The sequence below is a fragment of the Ammospiza caudacuta genome, chromosome 4 (genome assembly GCF_027887145.1).
Source record: "Ammospiza caudacuta isolate bAmmCau1 chromosome 4, bAmmCau1.pri, whole genome shotgun sequence".
Taxonomy (NCBI): domain Eukaryota; kingdom Metazoa; phylum Chordata; class Aves; order Passeriformes; family Passerellidae; genus Ammospiza; species Ammospiza caudacuta.
In genome coordinates this window covers 74,387,476-74,414,129 of record NC_080596.1, presented here as the reverse complement: position 1 = coordinate 74,414,129, position 26,654 = coordinate 74,387,476, and the positions used below count along the sequence as shown (strand labels likewise).

The window sequence follows — 26,654 nt, the reverse complement described above, 5'->3', positions numbered from 1 at the left end:
GTAATATGTTCCACCTCATGATTTTCTGTGCCAATTTCCATGTATAATTTAGAGTTTCTTCAAAAGCATGCATGAGGGCAGAAATTAATAGATTTAATGATGATTGATATTTTTGTCCAGCTTTTGATTAACAATGAATGCAGCAATAAAAAACTGAAGTAAAATACTGAAATTATCAAATACTGTTTGAATACATCTCCATTCAAACTGTGATTTTATTGTGACGTCAGCCTTAATCCACACAGAAAGACTGTTTAGCCTTGCAGGTAACTTGTAGAAAACTCTTCAGTAAATTTTCACTGGTTCCAAAGTATCAATACAGAGCTTATTCAGCCAATATTTGCCTCCCAAAATCAACAGAACTATGTTCACTGCTACAAAAAAAAAACAGAAGTGAGATATAAGAGTATCTGCACCCCTAAATCAAATGTGGAACAACTGCCCAAGACTTACATCAACATTCAGGTGACCAAAATAACCACTCCAAATAATGTTTAATTGCTTTACCTTTCTTTCACCAATACTAACAAGCACTGAGCAAATCCAATGCTTTAACTGCCTGCTACGAGCACAAAAATCTCCCTGATACAATCCATTATCCACCTGCCTGCAGAAAATCAGCTTAAATGTTCCTAAGACTTCTCAGAAGAAAGATTTTCATACTGTTCAAGCTGGCAGTCCATTACTTGAAATAAAATATTTTCCCCAAGCATTTCTGTTTCCTACAGAAGAAAGAATTAAAAAACAAAGAAGGAAAAAAAGAGGTAACGTGATGGAAATTGCAGTTACCACAAGGATAAAGGGAGCACAAAAATAGTTCAGCCACAAAATCTGATTATTTGGTAAATTGAGATTATTCATGAAAACCAACGCAATATAAAAAAAAACCTGAAGTAAAACAAAACAGAAAGAACAAAACTAACTCCTTCTGAAGGGAGTGGGAATAGTGTGGAAAGGAGAGAAAAAAGGTTTTAAAGGTCATATGGAAAGCAACGGAACTGCCGTGGTGCATTCAGTTTGGATACTCAGCTTTTAGAGCAGCTACCAAGAAACAAGAGGTACAGAAGGAAGCCATGTGGCCTCTAAACTTTCTATCTAGAGAATCACACTCCCAGTCAAAAATGAAATTATTATCTCTGTCCCGTTACACAGGTATTATTTTTGGATTTCCTCTTATGTTCTTCAATCCAACCTACACTTAAATCTTCCAAGATACTGCTCTTGTGACATTGTGACTCATCCTATACCTGGAGCAATGCTTCCCCCTCCTCTTCTTGATGTTATCACCCTGCACCTCCCTGTCTGCACTCTGCTAACAGCAATCTTCTTCCAGCACATGCACTCAGAAAACTACTACAAAGGCACTTCAGCTTTTTGTAAAGTCAGTGCTTTCTCAAACTTCTCCCAAGAAGTAAATCACCTCTCTGCATCACTCTGCTCACCTTCACTTTTAAAGCTTTTCAAAACTTCACTCAGACACCCACTGGGCTGCAGTTTAATGAGCCTTCCCTGCTGCAGCACTGATGGTTTCAGCAGCATCCACCTGCTCCTCACCACCTCTTCCCATCCACATGCTCTGCTCCCAGTTCTGCTCACACAAGGACTTGTTCAGGTGCAGAACAAACTGAGTGAAACAAAGAAAAAAAAAAATATCCAGGTTTGGAGTAAGTATTTCTAAAATGAAAGTTAATTTAGGGCACATCAGCTGTGCACATATGACAGAGCACAGCTCAGGAGCTGGAACAAGATGAGAATCATCAACAGGAGCTGCTTGACTTAGCCCTGGAGCTAAGGAATTACTCAAAATAAGCTTTCTGCAACAGGACATTGAGTTCAGCTCCAAACATCCCAAAAATCAGCTGACCAAACTGTTAAACAGGTAACACTGCACTCTCTCAAGGGCTGGGCTTGACACCCATTGTATTCACAGGGATGGCCTGACAAAGGCAGGAATAAATCTGACTCCATGTTCTCTGAAGGCTAATTTATTACTTTATTATACTATATTATATTAAAGAATACTATACTAAACTATACTAAAGAATACAGAAAGGAAACTTACAGAAGGCTAAAAAGATAATAATGAAAACTCCTGACTCTCTCCATAGTCCTGACACAGCTTGGCCCTGATTGGCCAAAGAGTGAAAACAACTCCCAGCAGAATGCAATGGAACAATCACCTGTGGGTGAACAATCTCCAAACACATTCCACATGAGCACAACACAGGAGAAGCAAATGAGATAAGAATTGTTCTCCTTTTCTCTGAGGCTTCTCAGCTTCCCAGGAGAAGAATCCTGGGTGAAGGGATTTTTTCAGAGAATGTGAATGGCACAGACACCTTCAAGGAAACTCTTCCAAAAATCCCTTCCCTTATTGCTTCCTCTCAGCCTCCTCCCAGGGCTTGGCTTGGCTGCACCATGAAAGGAAACCCAGCAGTGGCTGGGATTGGGATGGGTTGGTATCACAAAGCTTTGCCTTGGTGACCAATTCTAACTCTGTGTTTGCACTCCATCTGCAAAAATCCAGCTTTCACCTGGAACAGAAGGGCTGAGTCTGGTTTTGCCAGGTGTTTGCACTGCACCTGGCACAAACAGAATGGGAATGCTCAGAATCAAAGACTCCGACCCAAAGGTACTGCAGTAAGTGACACCCCAGCCTCCCCTTCTCTCTCCAAGAGTCATAAACACCATTACAGAAACCATCACTACCCACATGACAACAGCAAGGTGAAGTTCTCTTGTTTTCCATCTCCCTCTTTTCTTGAAACAGAAAATCAGTCTGGAAGTGCTGATATAATGTTCATCAAATCCCAGGCTGGTTTGGGTTGGAAAGAACCCTAAAGATCATCCAGCTCCCCCCCCACCATGGGCAGGGACATCTTCCACTGTCCCAGGGTGCTCCAAGCCCCGTCCAACCTGGCCTTGGACACTTCCACAGATTCTCGGACAAACCTGTTCCACGGCCTCCCCACCCTCACAGGGAAGAATTCCAGCCCAAAATCCCATCCATCCCTGCCCTATGGCAGTGGGAGCCATTCCCTGGGTCCTGTCCCTCCATCCCTTGTCCCCAGTCCCTCTCCAGCTCTCCTGGAGCCCCTTCAGGCACTGGAAGGGAGCTGTGAGTTTTCCTTGGAGCCTTCTCTTCTCCAGCTGAGCTCCCCCAGCTCTCCCAGCCTGGCTCCAGAGCAGAAGGGCTCCAGCCTCAGAGCGTTTTCTCACATGGCAAAACTCCTGGGATGAGATGAAACAGAGGAATAAAAACCAGGGAGCTCCTGCACCATGACACAGAGAACACTGATGTGACATTTCCTCCTCTCTGAAAGTGTCTGGAAGTTTCAGTGCAATTTTTACAAACCACCTGTGTTCTGGAGCAGGTGGAAATGCTGTTTGGAGAGCATTTTTCTGCAAATGGGATTTGATTAGTACACGAACCTTCCATGTAATGTTCTTATAATGAGTAAATGAGTAGGTGATATAAACCTCTGGAAAAGCAAAGACTGTAATGAAAACCTTATTATCCTTTTTACAGTAAGGCTGAACAGGAACTGATGCTATGTTTAAAATGATCATGGTTTTATTCCCACCCCCAGGCAAACCTGCATAAACTCAATGAGCAGTGTGATTTCATTAAATATATGTATAATGAACAATTTTCTTGTCCTTTGAAAACAACTGATTTGAAGGAAGACTGAGGCATTATGACTGACAGCTGGGTTCTGCAGCCTTTTCAATCTGCACAGGATTTCCTATGACATACTGAAGGTGAAAGAATCACAAACGCAGAGAAAAGAGAGGAAAAACAGCCTTAATAAGCTGGGAGCACATGAATTTTAAACAGCTGAGAGGCTTTGTGGAGTTGGTGGGAAGTCTGCTACGCTGAAAAAGCTGTTCAAACATCCCCTCTGCTGAGCCTGGAAGAGGATGCTCAGGACACCCATGGACTTCAAAGAAACCTGGAGCTGTCATGGATTAGAAACTGCCCTGACCCCATCCATTTGTACCCAAAGCAGGCCAGCAGTTGTCTTGGGAAAGCACTCTAGGAAATGGCAGAGGGAAAATATTTGGATTTCAAGATACAAATCTCTGCTCTTGGGAAGGAGAGAGCAGCGGGGTGTGAGACAAATACACAGAAGTTACTCAGCTTACTTGGTTTAGTCCTAACTCCACAGAGGAAAGAAACCTGGCTGACCTCTAAAACTTAGAACAATCCCTACACCAGGAAAAAAAAATAGCATTTAAATGTGGAATTTTTCTATATCTCTTAAATAATGAGGTCTGAAGAACAGTGTTTGATCCTTTAAATATCCATCATTCTAGAACTGTACTTTTTCACCTATAACCACACATTTACAGGCTATCCAGATCCAGTGAGAGAGAGCCTGTGTCAGGAATTTCACTGGGAATCCTCAAAATTCACTCATCTGGAAAAGCAGCAGCCCGACCCATATGGTGAGATGACATAAATCTGAGATTCCTCTGGTTCTGCACTGCCACATCCTCTAAGTGGCCCTTTTTAAAATTAATATGGAAATTTTAAAGATTACCTGTTCTAAAAATAACTGAAATTTTAAACACAAAAAAAAAAAAAAATTCTAACTTATTGCATGAGGTTCAGTGCAGGGCATTTTAAAGCTTTTAAAGTATTTTTTTTCACTGGTGCTATGGTGTTATTCTTAGAAGGAAACTGATTTCACCACTAATGGATCTGAGAAGAATCTGAAGAAGCAATACAGAAGGGAATAGTACCAACACAGAGAAAAAAACATAGAGAGAGAGATATTTAACAGAAAATCCAAGACAAAATGGTACAGTAACTGCAGAGTTGTATTTTGAATTGTTTGCAACCTGTCCAAGCAATTACCATCACTCTGTGCTCTGACCACAGAGGAAACCAACACATCTAATCTGGTTTTCAGTCTTCACAAAACCTCTCCACTCTGACTCTTACTGGAACTGAAAATCCCCCAAGTCAAGGAGAAAGACAGAAAATGCATTTTCTTCTTTACCAACATTAAAACTAGCAGTAACTTCTTGCATAAATACATAAAAAGCTGCATTCTGATGGGATTAATTAACAAGTGATTAGTATTTGCAGGCTAAAGGAAATATGAGAAGTAAATAGGTGACAATGAAATGCCAGTCCTTCAAAAAAAGCAATTTTCCTAACATCAGATTAATTTTTCCACAGGGGAACTTTTCATATACAGTTTTCATCTTGATAGTGAATCTTTGATCAGTGTCTCTGAAATAAAAATAATCTCTGTGAAGATTAAGAAAAACAAAGGAATCCAGATAAACTCGAAAGAGGCAATGAAACTTTAAGGCTATCAGGTAAATAAATTATTACAGGCGCCTTGGTGGAACACAAAGAGTTTTCATATCGGATTAGGATGGAAAATGATAGGGTTTAAAAACAAAACAAAACAAAACAAAAAAAGGAAAAAAAAGGAAAAGAAAGGAAAAGAAAGGGGAAAAGAAGGGGAAAAAAGGGGGGGAAAAAGGAGGAAAAAGGGAAAAATGGGGGAAAAAAGGAAAAAAAGGGGAAAAAGGAAAAAAAAGGGGACAAAAGGGAAAACAGAGCAAAAAAGGGAAAAAAGGGGAAAAAGGGAAAAAAGGAAAAAAAGGAAAAAAGGGAAGAAAAGGAAAAAAAAGGGAAAAAAAGGAAAAAAGAAAAAAGAAAAAAGGGGAAAAGGAATTTAAAAGGATAAAAAGGGAAAAACAGGGAAAAAAGGGAAAAAGGGAAAAAAAGGAAAAAAGGAAAAAAGGGAAAAAAGGAAAAAAGAAAAAAGAAAAAAGGAATTTAAGAAGATAAAAAGGGGAAAAAGGGAAAAAAGAAAAAAAGGAAAAAATGGAAAAAAGGGGAAAAAAAGGGGGAAAAAGGGGAAAAAAAGGAGAAAAAAGGGGGAAAAGGAAAAAAAGGAAAAAAGGGAAGAAAAGGAAAAAAGGGAAAAAAAGGAAAAAAGAAAAAAGGGGAAAAGGAATTTAAAAGGATAAAAAGGGAAAAACGGGAAAAAAGGGAAAAAAGGGGAAAAAAGGGAAAAAGGGGAAAAAGGAAAAAAAGGGAAAAAAAGGAAAAAAGAAAAAAGAAAAAAGAAAAAGGGGAAAAGGAATTTAAGAGGATAAAAAGGGGAAAAAGGGAATAAAGAAAAAAAGGAAAAAATGGAAAAAAGGGAAAAAAGGGGGGGAAAAGAGGAAAAAAGGAGAAAAAAAGGGAAAAAGGAAAAAAGAAAAAAGGGAAGAAAAGGAAAAAAATGAAAAAAGAAAAAAGGGAAAAAGGAATTTAAAAGGATAAAAAGGGAAAAATGGGAAAAAGGGGGAAAAAAGGGGAAAAAATGAAAAAAAGGGAAAAAAGGAAAGAAGAAAAAAGAAAAAAGGAAAAAGGAATTTAAGAGGATAAAAGGGGAAAAGGGAAAAAAGAAAAAAGGGAAAAAAAGGGGAGAAAAGGGGGAAAAAAAGGGGAAAAAGGGAAAAAAAGGAAAAAAAAAAAACAAAAGAAACTGGCACCTTCTCAAAGGAAGTAATATATTAAGTAGTGCTACAAATTGGCAAAAGGCAGGCAGTGGCAATGTCAATGCAGGATCTCATCAATGCTCTCTGTGCTATGAAACCTGACCCCTGAGGCAGGGCAACAATGCATGGTGAGCTAGAAAATAATTCAATTTTAGTGACATGTTATCTCTCATTGTATCTGTTTCCTGTAAAACACCTTTAACCAACATTTCAGTCTCAGCCATCTTTTCTGGAAGCTTCCCTGAGAACAAGGATGCTCAGACTCTCCCTGTTTTTCCTTCTGGGCCTCAACCTCTTTGCATTTTACCTTTCCTACCTCCTTTTGCTACTGGCTGCCAACTCTCTGCAACACTTCTTGCTTCCAAAGCACTTGAAAAAGATTCATAATTGCTTTTCACATCTTGAACGTTTCTGCAGAAATATTTTTGGCCTCCCATGTAACGTTCTGGGCTTTGAATACTTGCACATTATGATACTTTTTTTAAAAACTTGTCTTATCTAAAAGCAGCTTTTGCTGCTGTCCTGAGTCCTCATTGCCTTTCCCTCATTTTCTATTTTAATGAGCATTATTTATTTTCCTTACTTCCTTGAAATGGTTGGGCTCTATGATTTCCCAGGTCTCTTCCAACCTAAATGATTCTATGACTGTGAAGTTTCTCAAGAACAAAATCCCAAAGTGCTCTTTTTAATTGCCTTTTAATCATATCTCCCTGCATGTGTAGTTCTCTTTGGAGATTAAACACTACCATAGTGAATTTGCCTTTTTCCCCCCACCTCCTACAAGGCTTTGAACCCAAATTTCTGTGATCACTGTTTCAGATGTTTTCCACAGTATCAGTTTTAGTCCCAAACTCGTTCAGAACCAAGTTTTTCCTCTCCTGTGATCCCTGACTACACTTCAGTGAAGTTGTCTTCAGACAAATTCTGCCTCATCCTCTCTGAGCTTTTCCTACTTCGTTGCAGAACTTCAGTCCATGCAGTATAATTATACTGCCTGTTAAATTAACTCCTTTATCTAACTGGATTCTGAGCTTTCTGGAAAGTAAAGCACAACCTCACATCTCCCCTCTATAACTTCCCTCTATCACCAGCCCCCAGAAGGAATTCCTGCCACCACTCTAGGAAAAGAAAAGGAGGCCAAGAGTGAAGTGAAAGAGAAAAGTAAATCATTTCTAATGATTAATAGAAATAAATAAATAAAGCAGAACACTCCATCATAAATCTCCCTGGTCAGATTGCTGATATTATCAAGCTCAGTGACCAGGGGCAAAAATGGGTAATGAAAATGCATTTTTCACCAGCACATAAAATGAAGAACAACATGGGAATAACATGGGGAAAAGTAATTCTACCTTACATGTTAAATGGTTGGCTTGAAGATAGCAACTGATCCCAGAGCCCTCCGAAAAAGTAAAGCTCTGCACAGCTTTGTTCAGGAAAAAAATGCAAAATACTGGTATGTCACTATCTATTATACATCTACATTCTTAATGCCTCATGTCCCTGCACCTCCACAAAGGTCTGGCAGAACCAGAAGATGGATCTGTAGAGTCTCCACGTCAGGAATGCTTTCCATATGAAGAGACCCTAAACACACTTGATTATTCAATTTCCAAATAAATCCCAGAGAAGAAATATGATTACCTCCAAGTTTCTCTCATCAAACCTGGCCTTGGACATTCACATCCCTGGGATGAGAGAACCTTGGAGAAAGGTTTGGAACAACCTGGGACAGTGGAAGGTGTCCCTGCCCACGGCAGGGGGTGGGACTGGGTGATTTTAAGGTCCCTTCCAACCCAAACCATTCCATGATTCTGTGTGAAGACAGATGGCACAGAGCTCACAACATCTCCTATGGCACAAGAACTCAAATGCACCTCAAATTCTTCACCCATCAGATTCCAAACCACCCAACAGGCAACATTTGTCCCCTCAGATCGGTGGAAACAATTGCAGCAGGATGTTTCAGAAGTGAAGGGAACATGAAGGAGGGAATCCATGAAACAATAACATTTCTGTCCTTAATTAAAAACTCTGGTCCAGTTGCAGCCCTGAGACTCAGGGAGTCCATGAGCAGCTGGTTCTTGGAGCTGGATGGAATATCCAGGGATCCATCACACCACACACATCCTCTGGTATCCAACCACCACCACAGAAAGAAGGACAGATTTCATTATTCACTTCCCCTGTGATCAGCATGTTTAGTATTTTCTGAGTTGGAGAAATCTTTGTACAACACGGGGCAGAGTTTGGCATTCCAGAGATGTCATCAGACTAACCCACAATTCTGCTAAAATCCTACACTTGCTCTAACACATAAAAGCCAAGGAACTTCATCAAACTTTCAGTTTTCAGTTCACTTTCAAACTTTTTAGGCATCCACGTGTTTGTGTTTAGGTTTAGGAATCAAAGCTCCTGAAACAGAGCCAAAGGAGGCACTCCCAAAAATTTTTCAAAACATCTCAGACAGATATTCCCACCCACATTTAATTCAATTCATCCCAGTATTTGCTGATTTACAAATGTATAAGACAGCACTTCCCAACTTTAATTAAAACCTTCCTCACACATCCGTTAAAAGCAAAAATAAACTCAAAAAAAAACCCAAACAAGCCCAAAAAGCAGCAATAATAAACTACATGCTCCACTTCCCAAAGCTGGATTTCATTCACAAATCTATCAGGTTTTATTCTCCACACAAGATGACTCACTGCATGTTCACTCCCTTCAATCTTCAAACATTTTGTTAATATATGCAGGACACAAAGCTGCAATGGTTTGCTTATGAAAAGGGAGGTTTTTCTATAAACCTAGAGTTTGCAAAGGTGCAAGAATCTGCCTTGTACAGAAAAGAATATTTAGTATACAGCAGAATATTTAAGTAACAGAGACATTCTTTCAGTGAGATTTATCCATTATTTATGCATAATAAGACAGAAATAATGAAATAACAGAGAACTAATGATAATAATGGGGAACTATTCTACATGGAAGACAAATAATCAGGTAAATTTGGCCCAAAGCTGGAGGGAATTATCAGCCAAATATTGGTAGGGATTGCCTGAGATTACCATTTCTTTACCTAAGAAATGAGCAGAAAGGCACAAAGCCCCAAAAGCTCACTTTCAGTCTGAATTTTATGATGATACACTACTCTTGGTCAAAACGTAATGGAGAAGGCGAGAACGCTGAAAACAGTAAAAACCAGAATTTACTCTCACTCTTTCATCAGCCTGTTTGTATGGTATTTGACAGGAAGCCACCCTAGCAGCCCCTAAAGAGTAAGAACATCACAAATCTTAGTTTTATTGCCCTTTTCATAAAAAAGTTCTTCAAAAGCTCATGTTTCATCAATCTTCTAACCCCAGATTTTTTGACTTTGATGGTAAGTTTTAAACAGACAGGTATTTTCAACTTCTTTTCTTGCTGTGCTTTCCACTTGCACATCATAACACCTAACCTCTCTCACAGAATTCCTTCTACTCATTTTTATTTCTCAATGCAAGGCAGAAAAGTGCTTCCACTGCTTTTCTCCACTCCCCATTCTGTGCATGGCAGATATCTCTATTTCCTTTGTTTGATTTGAAATCAAAGAGAGTTGTAAGAAACTAGACAGCTCCTCACAATAGCAGAGGAAACATACAGAGAGCTCTGTTTTTCTCAAACACAAGACCTATCATTTTACCTCATCTAGAGAAGAAATAAACTCTACAATTCCTTTAAATCAGGCCATAGGCTACAGGTCTATATTATCAATCATAGCCATTACTCAAATCCAAACTGTTCCAACATCCACAGGCCTCCTCTGTTAATAAAAGCAGCAAGACAATTTTTCAAACTGAAATACTGTGCAACAGTAGCAAGAAAACAGAGCAAATTAAAAATAACCAAGTAAAATGAACAAAATAATTCTGTAGGTCCCACCATCCTCTGCTAACTGATGAGGTTGTGACTCTTCTTCCTCCCAGATCTTCAACAAACTAAACATTTACTTCCACGGACAGGGTTAATCAAAAACTGACGACAAAGGGCTCTTTTTCTTTACCTCTGAATTTCCCCCAGTCTGAGACAGATGCCACACAAGTCTTGGTGAAAATAGAGAACTGTTGTGCTGTGGGGAAAACTCACTTTTTTCCCTTAAAACCAGCTCAAACCATGTAATCATTTAAAGGAAAAAAAAAAAATTACCGAGGTGTTTCTGGTTTGTCACCTCCTGGATTTAAATGGAAGTAGAAATACGGGCTCTTTGATCATTACAGAATGTTTATGAAGCTGCACAGAAATAATTCACAGTGCTGGCCTGTGACAGCAAAGCTGTTGGCAAAGCAGCACGAAGGGAGACAGTGATTTAATTTCCAGCACCTCAGCGAGCCCTGGGTGGGTGCTGGTACTACAAAAGAGGAGAATCATCCTTGCAGAAGAGGCTCCTCCAAGCTCCCCCTAAAACCAGGGTAGATTTGGGCAGAAGGGCTGCAAAACCCGGGAGTCAGGGATAAAATGTGACATTCTTTCTAGAGGACAGGGAGCTGTTGCTTAGAAACTGTTTACAGACAAATCCTGCTGGTGTACCTAAAAAAAAAAGAAATAAATTAGGTCATTCTTGGGTGTAGGTAGGAGAGATTTTATTGATATAAACCCCTCCACGTCTCTCTTCACTGTCAATAATTAACAATGCTTTAGGAAGGCTGCTTGGATGCTCTTTTAACCAACAACTGCACACTCCCAGTGACAGAATTACCCATTTGGAAACAATCTGGTGGGCAAATTGACATCAGAGTTCCCTCAGGAGGCTGAGCCCAGGCTCCAGACATGGACTGGAGCATCTTAGGATGGGACTGGCACCAAAAGTGAGATCAAAAGGGGGTGGGGGCAAAGTGCAATTAATCTTCTTAGTTGCTGTTAGAAAAAAAAAAATAAGGAAAAAACATGAAAATATCACCAGGCCAAAGGAAGAAAAAAAAATTGGTTCTACTTTTTAACCACCTGATGACACCAGGTCTGCTAAAAATGAAAGGGGAAAGGCCACAACACCTCTTTGAAGCCACGGGAGAACAAAGTTTGCCTTGAAGAACAAAAGGTGAGGCTGGAATTGGATCACTTCATTAAGGGAGGTACTAAAAGGAGTTCCTAAGTATCTAAAACAAAGTTGCAAGCAAGCACTCATTGCTCACAGAGAAAACAAATTCCCTTCAGAGCAGATGGGAAAGAAAAATTATATCAATCCAGAGCCAGTTTTCTCCTCCACATAAATAATCCACGCTTGAACAATTTTTCCTCATATAAATAACTACATTTATAAGAAGCCTCAAGTAAGAAGGCTCTTATATCATTATTCACTTAAAAACCACTCCAAAAATTCAGACAAATCACTGCTTTCTAAGTAAAAGAAAATAAAATGCACAGCTTGTGGTAATAAACAGCTCATTGTCACCATCCCAGAGAAAGGCATTTTTTTTCTCTTCACTTAAAAACAAACGTAGCACAGGCTTGTTTTCTTATATTGAGCAAATCACATGAAATGAATACAAATATCAAAACATGGAACCTAATGTGGAGAAAGGACAAATGTCACAGAGATAACCTCAAAAAACAAAGTTGGTAGTGTCATCATTATATTTTCTGAAAAATCCTCTTTGCCCAGGATTTTTCTCCTGGGAAGCTGATAAGCCTCAGAGAAGAATGAAAACAAGAATTATCTCATTTTTCTCTCCTGTTTTGCTGCTTTGGAATGTGGTTGGAGATTGTTTTATCCAACAGGTGCGCATTTCATTGGTTTCGTGTGAATTGTTTTTATTTTTACTTAATGACCAATCACAGCCAGCTGTGTCAGGACTCTGGCAAGGGTCATGAGTTTTCATTATCATTCTTTGTAACCTTCTGTCTGTATCCTCTCTGTATTGTTTAGTATAGTTTTAGTATAGCATAATATAGTATAATATAATATAGTATAATATAGTATAATAAAATATAGTATAATATAATATAATATAATATAATATAATATAATATAATATAATATAATATAATATAATATAATATAATATAATATAATATAATATAATATAATATATGATAATAAATGAGCCTTCTAAGAACATGGAGTCAGATTCATCAATTCCTCCTTCATCAGGGGACCCAGCAAATACCACACTGGTAGAACTTGTGCAGAACTTGTGTAGTACAAGCACCTCTGGTTGGCACTTCAGGGGCAGATCTCAAATTCATCCACAAAGCCCCCATTCTGTGTAGTGTCAGCCAAAGGTCACCACACCATCCTTAGGGCCAGAAAATCAAGGATCAGGAGGGGCTGTGTAATTTAATCAAAGTCATTTCATTCTGAGGACAGCCACCAGCCTGTGCTGTGACACCCTGAGTGACAAGGACTCCCTCAGGATGACTTTACAGGTGCAGTTAACGTGGAAGACACAAGTTTGGGGTTATTTCAAGGGTTATCACAACCTTAAATGGGTTCAAAGTCTGGGAAAATTGTTTAACTCCTTCATTCAATGCATGGCTACCCATCCCACTCCCCCATACCAGAAACACAGAAAAAAACAGCCAGGAATAAAAGAATCTTAACAACCACGTCTTTTATTATTTGCAAATTCATCCAGAAATACACTTTGGATTAAAGCAATGCTAATTATTTAAAAAATTAAAGATAACATGGCCCATTTCCCAAAGGCCCCCAAAGCCACACGGGAGACTTGTGAAGCGTGGAGGAGAGGCCAACCTGATTTTTATTCGTGTGTTGCTGAGCTTATCTACATGGGAAACAGAATTATGCTCTATTTAGCCCTCTGTCAGGTTGTTCAGGTTCTAAAATAACTGTTAATGAAATCACAAGCCTTCAACACAAACAGCAGCAACAAAAATAGCACCAGGACAGAAAACATTGGACCACAGCAACTCTGAGCCACAGTGGAGCATAAAAGCATCTCCCAACATTCCGCTGGCTTGAAATAAAACACAAGGAATAACAGATTGCATTTTACTGAGGCCTCACTACAGCGGTTCACATTTTGTAACAACCTTCACAGAAATGCAGCTCTTAAAAATTATTTTTTTCCTCTGGCTTAAGAACCTAACTTAGCAAAAACTAATTCAGCATGGGAAGTGCTCATTACTTTGACACATAAGATATCTGGGAATCACCGAAGCACAATAATTTATCATAATAAAAAACAGCATTTCATATTTTTTAGCTTTTTCACAATATTGTGCAGAACTCAATTTTAACCCATTCAAATGGTTTTAGCTTTAAAAATATTACTGGCACATAATTTTCTCTCCATTATTTAGAAATATATAAACATCTACTTTTTTGGTCTGAAGTTAAGGAATGACTCTCAACAAAATTATTTCTTTAAAATAATAAAATCATTTCTTAAAATGTTTCATAAAATATTTCCTAAAATAATAAAATAATAGGATCACACAGTGGTTGGGGTTGGAAGGAGCCTTTAAAGATCATTTAGTTCCAGACCTCCTGCCATGGGCAGGGACACCTTTCAGTAAAAGTGAGTTTTTGCTTTGCATTTTCATGCGAGGACCTTGATAAATAAGATTAAAAACCCAATACCTTCTTTAATGGTGATTAAACATGTGCAAGGACTGTCAGGGGTGGTATGGTATCACTGCTGGGACAGAAGAAATCCAAGTGATTACACATCTCCACCAAATCCATCTGTTTTATTTAGTGGGATCCAAAAATGAAAACACAACAGTTTCTCCCCGACACCAAAATTTCCTTGGAGAAACAAATAATGAAACCTTTCTAACATGCTGACTGTGATCATGCCCTTGACAGATCTTGCATCTCCTTGTGATGTTTTCCACAGAACTCTGTGTTTAGAAACATGCCGAGAGTTAATTCAGATTAATCACACAGAACATAAGATACACATGTCTGTAATACCCAGAATTTAATAAATTTTAAATTCTGTTTTCACTTTGGCAAAATGCTGGTTCTCTCATGAAATTTCCCCGTTATTTCATGTACCCTGCCCCACTAAAGACTGACCCTGAGTTGTGGTTCCTCCCAGGGCATCTTTCCACCCACATCAGCACCTCTGGGGAGAAATGCAGTGAAATTTATCAAGTAACTCAGTGCTTTGGTAAGGCTGGGATTATTTCTGGCACTGAGTTATAACCCAGAATGTTGAACAGAATCAGAGCTGCAGGAGCCCCATGCCCTAAGCGAAGAGCAAAGCTGAGCACTGCCAGGTCTCTCTGTCATATTTAGGGAATTAAATCCACCTGTAATGTTTTCTACTACTGGCCCAACATGACAACAGAAGCTTCTTACTTCAGAGGAAAAGCAGGCTTTGGATTCAACAACAACACAAAAAATAACTCATTAAAATGAAAGGTAGAGCAGTATGTATTGTGTATTTGCAGCAGCTCAGAAATCAGATGCAAAGAAGAGCTGATGTACCAGACACTTATTGCTAATGTTTTTTATTGTTAAAATAGAAAAAAAACCTCCTGCTCACATAAATCATTTGCTTTCTAAAGCATGTAACAGACACAATCAGTGCTCATGACTGCTCTACAAGGTAACACAGAAAAACATTTGAGTTTTCCAGAGATAGAAGCAATTTATGCATCACTGTAACAGCACACAGAACTGGCTCCAGCTCCACTTAAAACACACAGAAACAATCCCCAGCCAAAGGCAGCACCAGCTCCAGAAATGTTGGGTAAGAGCTTTGCAACACTGATGAAAATTCTGTAATTAATTTCAGAGGATGAAGGATTTAATCTTGCCTAATCTGAATACCCGAAGTAGTCCCTTAAACAAGACAGCCAGAAAACATCTGCAACACTGGAAGAGGCTCCTGGTAAAATAAATCTTTCTACTCAGTCCTTGTTAAGTGTTCCTCATGTTTTGCACATTTCTTGAAATTGGAGAAATGGATTTCAGATTCAAGGTACTGAATTTACTGCAAAAAGAGGATTAAGTGAAGACCAGAGTTTAAATTCAACATGGGTGCTTTAGTTTTATTTTAATACATAAAGGAGTTTTACCTGCTCAGACACAGGACTTTCTTTTTTTGTATTTATTTATTTTCCTCTTAATAAAAGGACCTCTAAGTACCTGAAGCTGTTAAAGTGCTGCTGTGCTGTACCTGTCCCACAGCAGCTGTGCTTTGCTGTATTTCCCATACCTGAGCATTGCAGCACTTCCATTCCAATTTCCAATTAAATCAAGGTGGAAATTATTAAAACCACGTTTCTTTAAAGAGTGATTTCAAAATTCTTTCCTCATTTACATGATCTTGCTTTCACCCCAATGAAAACCAAGTTATTAACGAAAAACAGCAATGAAAGAGAAACATCCAAACCAGCCCAGCCAAGGGGAGAGTGTAGAAAGCCACTCAAAAATTTTGGAGGCACAATCAGTCTGTGCAATTCTCAGCAGTAATTTCAAGCACACCTGAAGTGTTTCAACTCCAGTGTCTTATTTTATAGAATCACAGAATATCCTGAGCTGGATATCATTCCCCAATGTGTCCACACATCCAAGATTTGGCCTTGATACACTTCCTATGGCATTTCTCTGGGCAATGTGGTTTTCAGTCCTTCCTTAAAGGTTCCTTTTGTGTAATCAAACACTGATTTCCTTCATCCACCCATGTCCTCATCATTCCACAGCCCATCTCACTCTGGTGCAAGAAATATTTAATTACTGTGGATTATCTGCCAAGGGTTAACCAGGAAAAGCTTTAGACATCACAAATCCTGCAGCACCCCAAGGGTGGCACAAAACTTTTTTTCTGGAGATTGTGGCAACAGAACAGACTCTCACCCCACCTTTAATGTGTTTATGGTTCAGAGAGAGCAAAATAAAGAGCAAAATTTTTACACCATGATGGAAAACTATGGATATTAAAAATACCCATCTCTAGTGTTTCCTCTTCCTCCTGACTGATCTTTTTATGAAAAACCAGCCAAGAAGCTGTTCTTGGGCTAAGTAATTTTTTGTTTCTTTTGGCTGACTGTCAACCACCCAGCAAAAATAAACTCATTAAGCTGACAAGAGACCTGAACACACTCATGTTGTCAGTGCATCTCAGCATCACTCTTGTGAACCCAAAAGCAATAAAAAAAATTAAAATAAAGTTAAGCTGACTCCACCCTTAGGATGCAACCAAGTTTGCAAGGATCTGTCAGTCCAAAGTCAGTGTCTGGCAGCATCTGAGCTAAAGGGGATGTGCAGCTTCAGCACATGTCAAGCCAAAACAGTTCTAAAACTAGCAGCAAAAAAGGAGAGCACGGAGTGTGGAGCCTCCAAAAAAGCATCTCTGCCACAATTAGAGCTCTCAACCTAATTGTGTTTGCAAGCCTACTATTTTTGCCTCCAATCCACACTGCTCTCCCTGTGTTCAATCTGTCCAGCTAGCTGGGATTTTTCTTTTGCTGCCACCACATTTGTAGCTTGCTGAGCAGATCCCCAGCTTAAGGCTCACACAGAGTCTTGTAATCACTGAGGTTTCTACTTAAAAGCAAAAGGGAAAAAAAGTTACCATGGCTACTACAGTCACTCAGCTTTCTCAACTTCTTCAAGACATTAATTCTGAAGGCTTTTTGGCTATGTTTGCACAAAATGTATGCTTCCATACTACTCTGTCATGTAAATTAGGCTGTGCTGCAGCGTTTGAGATCACCTGGGACCATTCAATACCTTTGGCTGGTGCTCCAAGAAGACTCCACAAGCAGCAAGGTGACAGTTTCACTGATCACATTAAGGAAATTATTATCAAATATATTAAATATAATTTAAAACAATAATGAAACGTTGTTTCTTACCCAGCCAAGTGAAAGTGAATATCTGAACATAGACATTCTCTAGTTCTTGGGCTGAATTTGTAAACAAAATCGGTAGTAAGCACAGAATTAGAACAAAGCAAACCAAAAAGTACTTGCAGAAAATACTTTGGAAATGCACTTAGATTATTCAGAAGGTAAGGAAAACATACAGAGAATGATAAAATGTGTGTAAGATTTGATGCTGGTCTACATCCAAACCCTGCATCAGTAGAAGACAATCCTGCCCAGGATTTGTGTCCCCACTGCTCTTTAGCACCTGAGCACTTCCTCCAGTCTCACCTGCATCCCCTGGGCTCAGGCCTGAATGCAAGGATTGGAATTTGAGTGTGAAATAAAAAAAAAAAAAACAACAACTTTGTTCAAGGATGCAAAAGTGTGTGAGAGCATGGAGGGATTCAGTTTGCTGCCTCAGCCACACACAGAATTCTCCCTGAGCCACGCGAGGAAAATTAAATCACAGGACAGAAAAAACAGCTCTCCTCTTTCCTTTTCTTCACCTTCCTGTTCTTGCTGGGTATCAGATGTGACCCAGAAACAACACTTTAGCGAGGCCAAGAGTCCAAAACACACGGAATAAAATTCAGCTTAGATTTTAGGGGCAGCATGGGCCACCCATGCAAGGCAAGGAAGAGCTCAGCAGACCCTGCAGCCTCCCAGCAGCGCTCCTGCTGAGCAGGACATTTGTCAGAGCATTTTCATCCTGACTCTCCCCCTGCTCCACCTCGTCCTCCTCCACTCACAGCCTTCCTGAGGATTTCTTGTTCTTAGAAGTATTTCTGGGAGCATCCAAGCCCTGGGAATGGAGATGACGGAGATAATAGAGACGTTTAAAATTAGACTAAGCAGCTGTAACTCTGAATTTGCATTTCTGACTTGATTATAGTACGCACTGAAGACTATCTGCACAAGAATTAGGAAGGAGTTCATGTGCTGCAATAAAAATATGTGAATCTCTTTCACTTTGACCCCATTAAGGGGGAAAAATAAAAAAGATAACAAACGGCACTTTTACGGAAGTTGTTTCTTTGCTATTCTCTAACTTCATTTTAAAGAGTCACCCGTGGATTTTAATTGCAAGAATTAAAGTAATCAGCTTTCCTGTATTTTACAATATATTTTCCTTATATTTTACTATTCTCCTGATTACCCTGGATTTTTCTCCTTTCATATTTTAGAACTTATCCATTTTATACCTTTCCTTACAAGTCTCTACAGTCTCTTATCTGAACAGTCAACATTTGAAACCATGGGATAACAATTTATAAAGCACTTTGACAAATTCTCTATCAAAACAAGCACAGATGACACAATTTTACTTAAATATTCCGTCACAATAAAAAAAAGTTAGAATCAATCTTGTTCTCTTCTTGTAAAAATAAAATAACCATTTTCATAGTATGATTGTTTTACAGATATGCAGAAGAAAAAATAGTATTTGGGTTCTATATTCAAAGTGTCTCCACAAATATCATGAAGAATTAACCACGAGTAACTTATCACAGCTGGTAATTTTATATCTGGAAGGAAGCCTGATAACAACATTCAAGAAAGTTAGTATTTAATGACAGAGGATATCACACCTATTTTCTGTTGATTTATGTTCATTCATTTACATTAAAATATTCAATTACAGAACCCTCTGAATTAAAGTTACAGAAAAGTGTTGAAGAAGAAATTTCACTATCCCAAGAAATACAACTAAATGTTTTTCTAGAAATAGCAAAGGAGAAAAAAAATACCTAATTACATAAGAACAAGTCCCTCACATTATCTGTTTGCAAATAATTCTTATGTTTCCTTTTGAAAGAGTTTATTCATTTTTCTTTGTGTGGATCCTCTGGAAAGGACACAACCATTGCCACTGACATGATGGCACTGCAACAGAACTAAAACCAGTGCTGACCAACATTTTACAACATTTTTTAAGTGCTTTACTCCACAGTCTAACTTAAAAGTTCAGTCTCTAGGAAAAAGCCTTTTGGAGTTTCTTTTGATGCTTGAAAAGACATAGAGAGCTGATAAAAGTGGTTTTGTCAGCTCTGCACAGGATGGACACAGCTTCTGTGTTTAAAGCATAAGGAATATTTCCAATTGATGCTTTCCTTACAAGAACAACTGAGAGAACTGAGAGATTCAGCTGCTCCTGCTGTGCTGAATGGGCTTTAATGGAGAAATGCCACAAAAATGAAATATGCAGGAGTGAGTGGGTTTTGTTAGTAAATAACAGCATATTAAAAATTAAGCTTGATTAGTTGTAGAAAAGGGCAAAGTGAATAATCCATTTAGAAGCTTTAAGTAACTTAAAAGCTTAAGCCCCATTTACAGAAGTCACCTGGGCAACTGGGAGCCTCCCCTGACCAAAACCACTTCCACTTTTTGTGTTCAGAATTTAAGTTCCACTTACACTCAAACTGCCTTCCATTTGAATATTCCTGTCTGCATTAAGCACATTGTAACATATGCTTGTTGCTTTTTTAATACAAAGCTTCAAAGAAAAGGACAAGTCCACAGGAGAAAGAAATGTCACATAATAATGACTGTAACACCAGTAAAAACAGCAGAGTGGAGTATCTACAAAAACATCTTTAAAATACTCTGAACACAGAAATTCTTTTGTGTAACTACAAAATCTACTGGTTTTCTTACCTCTCAAATGCAACCCCTGAGAGATGGTTTTAATGTTACAGGATTCAGCTTCCCTTAACTGAGCAATTCTCATTACTTAAGAAGCCTGAAAACTTGGGCAGTCTCTGCTGCAACGTTGAAAATGTCTCTCCACTGTTCTCTGTAGCAGAATACTAATGCAGGGGCTGATGTGGCTGAAAAGCACAGCTAGACAAAAAATATTCCAAAGGAGAAAAAAAAAAGAAGAAAAAAAAAAAAGCCTGGCTATCAGAAAATGCTGATTCAGCAGAGTTGAAGTACTCCAAGGAAAGGTGTGCTTTGCCCATACAACCAAAGAAAAACTAGAGAAAAGCTTTCCTCTTGCCCCTTAAAAAGTCAAAATGCTTTGTCTGATGACAGCACAAGACGTCTGAAACAATAAAATGCGTAGGGGGGTGGGGGGAGTCCTGCTAGGGGAAAGATTGTTCCTTTTGCTGGCAATTTTAAAATTCACCTGTATGTTTATTGCCAAAACAAAAAATTATTCAAAACACAAGGAAGACAAAAATCCCGCCTTGCAACCAACTGTACTGGTAACTGATGGTCACAGCAGTTTATTTCCCCAGAGCAGCTGATCTTTTGTTGGATAAATATGACTTGAACCTATGCTTAGTGTTTGGAAACATTCAGGAAAGCCTTTCTGTAACCAACCAGTGCTTGGAACCAGATATCACTGCTCACTCCATGTGTGATGCTGAGGAAACCATGGGAAAACTGAGATGTGGAGCTCTTATCCAGAAACCTGATACAAAATTCATTTACAGCTGCAGAGTGCTGAGCCTGCCCAACCAAAGACTTGATACAACAGTGTTATCACTCTGGGATATATTTAGATGTACCATGGATCCCTCTAAGACAGTAAGAAGCAATGCAATAACTTAAAATCAGAACAGAATCATGGAATGGTTTGGGTTGGAAGGGACTTATTTAAAGACTATTTTGTTCCACCTCCTGCCATGGGCAGGGACACCTTCCACTGTCCCAGGTGGCTCCAAGCCCTGTCCAACCTGGCCTTGGACCGTTCCAGGGATCCAGGGGCAGCCACAGCTTCTCTGGGCACCCTGTGCCAGGGCCTCATCATCCTCACAGGGATGAATTTCTCTGTATTTCTAACCTAAATTTCCCCTCTTTCAGTTTGAACACATCACTCATCCCGTCACTGCAGTTCCTGATGAAGAATCCCACTCTGGATTTCCTGCAGCCCCTTCAGACACTGGGAGGTGCTGTGAGGTCTCCACACAACCTCCTCCTCTCCAGACTGAACAATCCCAGCTTTCCCAGCCTGTCTGCATGGGGAAGATGCTCTCTGATCCCCTTAGCAACTTCTTGGCTCTCCTCTGGGCTTGCTCCAACAATTCCATGTCCTTCTTATACTGGGGGCACCAGAACTTAAGAGTGGTGTTAACAGCGCTTAACAGAACTTCCAGTGGTTACAATACCAACCACTTTTTTATATAAAAAAAAAACTGGTTTCTGGTTTTTTGTTGTCACTTCAACCTTTCTTTTTACAACAGTCTTTAAAAAATCCTGTCTTTTATCCTTCCTAGCGCTGCTCAGGGCAGGCTGGACTCAGTTCGCTCCCAGCCAGGTTCAGGTGCTGTGGATCCAGCTGGAGGATCTCCCCCATCAGTACTGGAGCTCCAGAGAGGAATGAGAGCCTCAGCTGCCCCTGCTCCCTTGGAAAGCTGTGCCCCGGCAATGCTTTCACAGCACTCAATCCCAACAAATGTAACAAATGCAGTGTTTATACGAAATCAACAAGTTTACCTTAGTCAGGAGTCGCTCTCACCCTCCTGTGAAATACAACTTTCTTTTGGTAACTTTCATCTTCCCATTCTGGTCTTTTTCACATCTCCACCTTGCATCTCACCTAAAGCAGCTCTAAGGGAGCAATTCCTACAGACCTGAGCCACAAAACCTCCCATCAAGTTATGTCCTAAGCATGCCACTCTAAAGACTAACAGGTTAGTGCTGCTACTCTTCATTTCTGCACATTGCCCTTCTCATTTCCAACTGCATATTTTGTTATTTATTTACTTCTGCTTCCCTGTGAGTGAGGCACAGAGAAGATGTGGCTGCCCCTGGATCCCTGGAAGTGTCCAAGGCCAGGCTGGACACTGGATCTTGGAGCAGCTGGGATAGTGAAGGTCCCTGCCCACGGCAGGGGATTGGACTGGATGAGCTTTAAGGTCTCTTTCAACCCAAACCATTCTGTGATATTTTTTTTATTATTTCTGTATAGCTGCCCTTCATCTTTCCATGGCCATCTGATATTATATCTAAATCCAAAATATTCCTTTGCTTTATACACCTGTGAACAAACTGTGGAACAAGTGGATAAAGAGTTCAGCTTTCTTTAGCCAAGCCTTAGAATAAACTGTATTAAAAGCAAAGCCCACTCACCTAAAACGTAACAAAACATCTTTCTGTTGTTCTAGAAAGGCAAAAAAAAAAAAAACAATCTCATGCTGGTGTGTTCAGACAGCATGTAATACCTGCAAGGCATTGTCATAACTACTACAATTTGGCCACAAAACAGATTTCAATAAATACTGTGGTTATAATTCATATGTAACAAGAGGAAAAGTGTTAAGGGACGAAAAAAATCATACTTTTTGAAAGAGTAGGTGTAAAAAACTAATAGGTGAGGATGAAGACATTTCTTGGCAGTAGGAAAAAAAAAAAGCAAAGGGGAACTGCAGGAACAAAAGAAATCTCAGCTGTCACACAGGTGTGGTGCTAAACAGGGACTCTGAGCTACACCAATAGTGCAAAAGGGCAGATGCACTCAAAAAGTAATTCTGCATGTGCAAAGAAGTTGATGATTCCCTGGTACCTCATGAGAACATTAATTCTTTTTCCATCTCAGTGTAAATACCATGTTAAAACAGCGTTACTCTGCAGTAAATATTATTGGTCAGCAGGACCAAAGATCACCATGGAGAAGCACTCCCAGAAGTGTCCAAGGAGTTCTCTGTCCTTCCAGCACACATTTTTAGGAATTTTGAAAATCCTGGGGTAATTCCAGCAGTCTGAATAAACATTTAGGTTACAAATATGCTGTGGCTGTAACCATAGTAAGGTTAGAACAATGGCAGTTCTGAATAAAACAGTAATTTAAGAGAAATTATAGGGGGCTCAACTGATACCTCAGAACTCTGTAACAAATAGTAGGAAGTAAAATAATGAAAGCTGACTTTCTAAAATGATTGCTACTTCCAATTGGCAGAAATATCTGTCTGCCTGTATAAACTTCTCAGGCATTAGTGCAGTGTTCTGTGGGAGCCTGACAACCAAACAGAACCAATTAAACTGGTGAAGAACTGGTTAAGTGACACCTCAAAAAGAAAAAAGAGCAGCTTGTGAGAAGAACTCATCACAACATAACTCAGATTATCATGGAGATCCACAAAGGAGAGCCACTACCACAAAACACCTTTTCAATTATTTGTAAGTCCACACCATAAATCATGACATAATTTGCACAAGTATAAATTGATAGAGTGCTACATAAACGAGATAAATCAGTTCCAAAAAGCCATCAGGAGTGTTGGGTATAATCAATCAATGCTAGAAACAAAATGTTATTTAAAAAAGCCACATACAAAGTTGTAAAGCTGCAATCAGGAAAACTCATGCCAGTCTAAGGAATGATGAACTCGTTGTGGAAAGAAACAATCCTGCAAAGGGTTTGCCACAGTGAGAGTACCCAGAGAAAAGGAGATCAAAATGCAGGGCTGCAAATGAAGGTTTAACATGTAAATGTGATGCAGAGGCAGGAGAGTAACACCAGAGAGGTAATATTTAAACACACAAAACATTCCTGAGACAAAGCTCTGGCGTGCTGCATCCAGCTCACGTTTTCATAAAAATGCTGAAAAAGTGGATTTGAAAAAAAACAATCCCCAGAAACTGAGTTGTGAGGAAAATGCATGCAGTGAAAAATTTGAAGAATTTCAGCTCACTTGGTTTTTCAAGTAGAAAAGAGAGGGAATACTGAGTTACAGCAGATAAATACTTCCATGGTAAGAAAATACTTTGAGTTCTTCAGCACAGTGGAGAAAGGCACATCATTAACCAGTCACTGGAAGCTGAAGCCAAATAACTTAATAAACAGCAGATCCTCTACCTCTCACTGTCTTCCAATCAAAATTCCAATTTTTCTGGAAAACATGCTTCAGCCAAATGCACGTTACTGCATTCAAGAGTAACTGGGTGAAATCCAACTGACTACAGCAGTCAGGGGTCAGAGCAGGAGATCTAATTGCTTCCTTTGGCTTCCAAGCCTCAGTCTACAAATACTCCTGGTTTTCAGTGCTTCAAAGGCATTTCAGTAGTACCATGCATGCTCAACATTAATATTAAAAGAGCTCTCAGCAAATCTGCATGAATTACAGTTGTATTTCCATGTAAGGGCTCGAGTGACACTGGAGCTTTCCTGTTGAGGCTTCTGTCACCAGCAGAGCCTATTAATGGAATTACAGCTCCCTTGCACCCAGCTGAGGTGGTGTTTCTGTAAACAAGCATTTACACAATTGAGTGCAGAACTTCACCCTTCATGCCAGTACTTTTCCTGCTCTAGAAAGAATCCCGTCTGACCTGGAGTATGAAAAGGCTGATACAATGCACTGTATCAATCACAGGTAAGAAAGGAAAACCAGCAGCATTGTAATAGCCACAAAGCCAGGAAAATCTGGTGTTCACATCAGCAGCATCCTTTAAGCCTGCCCGTGTTTATGCTCCTCATCCACCTGGCACTCCAAAACACACCAGCACTCACAGCAGTCTTGACAAATCCAACCTTTTTCAGGAATACATGCCAAGGTAATGGACAACACACACGTTAGATATCCAGGCTCACAGAGTTGTGCTGTAGCATCAGCTGCTGTGCTATCTGTCAATTTCTAAAACAACAGGGGAGCTGAAACGTTTCTATCCTGGTGAAGAATGAACTAACTTCAAATTCAGCAAGCAGAAGTTTGAAAAGGCTGGAATTGTCCAAAGCACCGCCTGCAACCAAATCAACGCTCGACAGGAGAGAGCCACAACCACCAAGTGACAGAGAAAAAAGAACCTTAGAAGAACAACCCAGGCATCACACACAGCCAGCGAGACACCAGGGACGGCACTCACCCCTCCAACCTCCAGAGAAGGGAGTGCCTGCTAAAACCCGCGGTAAATATGTATAAAAGTTTCTTTCCCAATGCCCTGGCACTCGGATATCCCGCCGAGCATCCCCAACGCCACCTCCCAGATGGGCACGGCAGCCAGGCAAGCCTGGCACTCCCCATCACCACCGCCACCACGGCCGAGAAAAACTTCTCCCACCCCAAGGAGCCCCACAAGGAGACACTCGGGCTGCCGTCGCTTTTCAGCCAGCATCCCCGGGGCTCCTCGCAAAGACAAAGCCACGCTTTAAACTTTCGCCGTTCGCCAGCGGAGCGGATCCTCTGCCGGGAGCTGGCACCTCTCGGGATGTGCAGCGGGGGCTCGGGAAGGTCTCAGAGCCAGGGAGAGGCGTGGAGGGAAGGGATGGGGATGGAGATGGGGATGGGGATGGAGGAGGTGCCCGCAGCCCCCTCCCCGCGACCCTTCCCCGCACACAATCGGAGCAGCGGCGACCGCAGAGCGCAGGGACGCGCAGGGCGATGGATAAAAGGGAGGAAGGAGCCTCCAACGCCTGAAGAAAGGAGAATAATTTCAAACAATGACCATCAAAAAAAAAAAAAAGAGACAAGATAATACGGAGCCAGGTTTCACCTCGAAGTGATGGCGGGTAAATAGATGAATAAGTGGAACAACACACCTTTGACCCTCTCTTTTCTTCCCTAAATATAATCCCTCTCTTCCCATAACACACGCACCACAAAATGACCATTAATTCAAATCTATTCTTTACAGGAGGGGGGGATTATCTCTGTGACCGACTCTGTCTCTTTCCCTCTCCGGGTCTTTCACTGCGCGAGAATTGAAATTGCATTTAAAAAAAAAAAAAAAAAAAAAAAAAAAAAAAAAAAAAAAAAAGAAAAACCGGAGGGGGGGTGGGGGGGAAGGCAAGATTATTATATCTGGAGGGTGCGAAATGTGGGCACGGGAAGAGGGAGCCTGGGGGATGGGGAGGAGTAGAGAAAGGTGGCTAAGGAGAGAAGAAAGGAAAGGAGGACCAGGAAGCGCAGGGAATGATGAGGGGAAGGCGAGATAAGGGGGAAGGAGGATAAGGAAAGAAGGATGAAAGGAAGGAGGTCGGGAGGAAGGATGAAAGGGAGGAAGGGATGAGGGGAAGAAAGGAGGATGCTTTGCCCTGGCCTCACCTCAGCTCGGTGGGTGGGGGTGGGAGAATCTCTCGCCGCCGCCGCCGCCGCCTCCTCCTCCGCCACCTCCTCCTCCTCCCCAGCAGCGCCGGTCACTGACGGGCCGGGTGTGCGGCGCGGCTCCCTCGCCCGGTCCCCGCCTCCCCGCTCGCCTCGCTCCCTCCTCCCGCCGCCGGCCCGAGCCGCGCTCGCTCGGCTCTGAGCGGAGCCGGGCGCTGCCGCCGCGGCCGCCCCGCCACAGCCACGGGGGGAGGAGGCGGCAGCGCGCCTGCGCCGCCGGGCGCTGCCGACGAGGGAGGGAGGGATGGACCCGCCGCTTTCCCGGCTCCGGGGCCG

At 40.6% G+C, this 26,654-nt stretch overlaps 1 protein-coding gene across 4 annotated transcripts in view; it reads right to left on the bottom strand.

The window, feature by feature from the left end:
• CTNNA2 (catenin alpha 2) overlaps positions 1-26,352 on the bottom strand; it is a 483,346-nt gene extending 456,994 nt beyond the window's left edge. For all 4 annotated transcript variants that reach the window (XM_058803073.1, XM_058803075.1, XM_058803076.1 and 1 more), the window contains exon 1: positions 26,319-26,352. The gene's annotated coding sequence lies outside the window, so the exon portion shown is untranslated. The remainder of the gene's footprint in view (positions 1-26,318) is intronic.
• Positions 26,353-26,654: the final 302 nt, after the last annotated feature.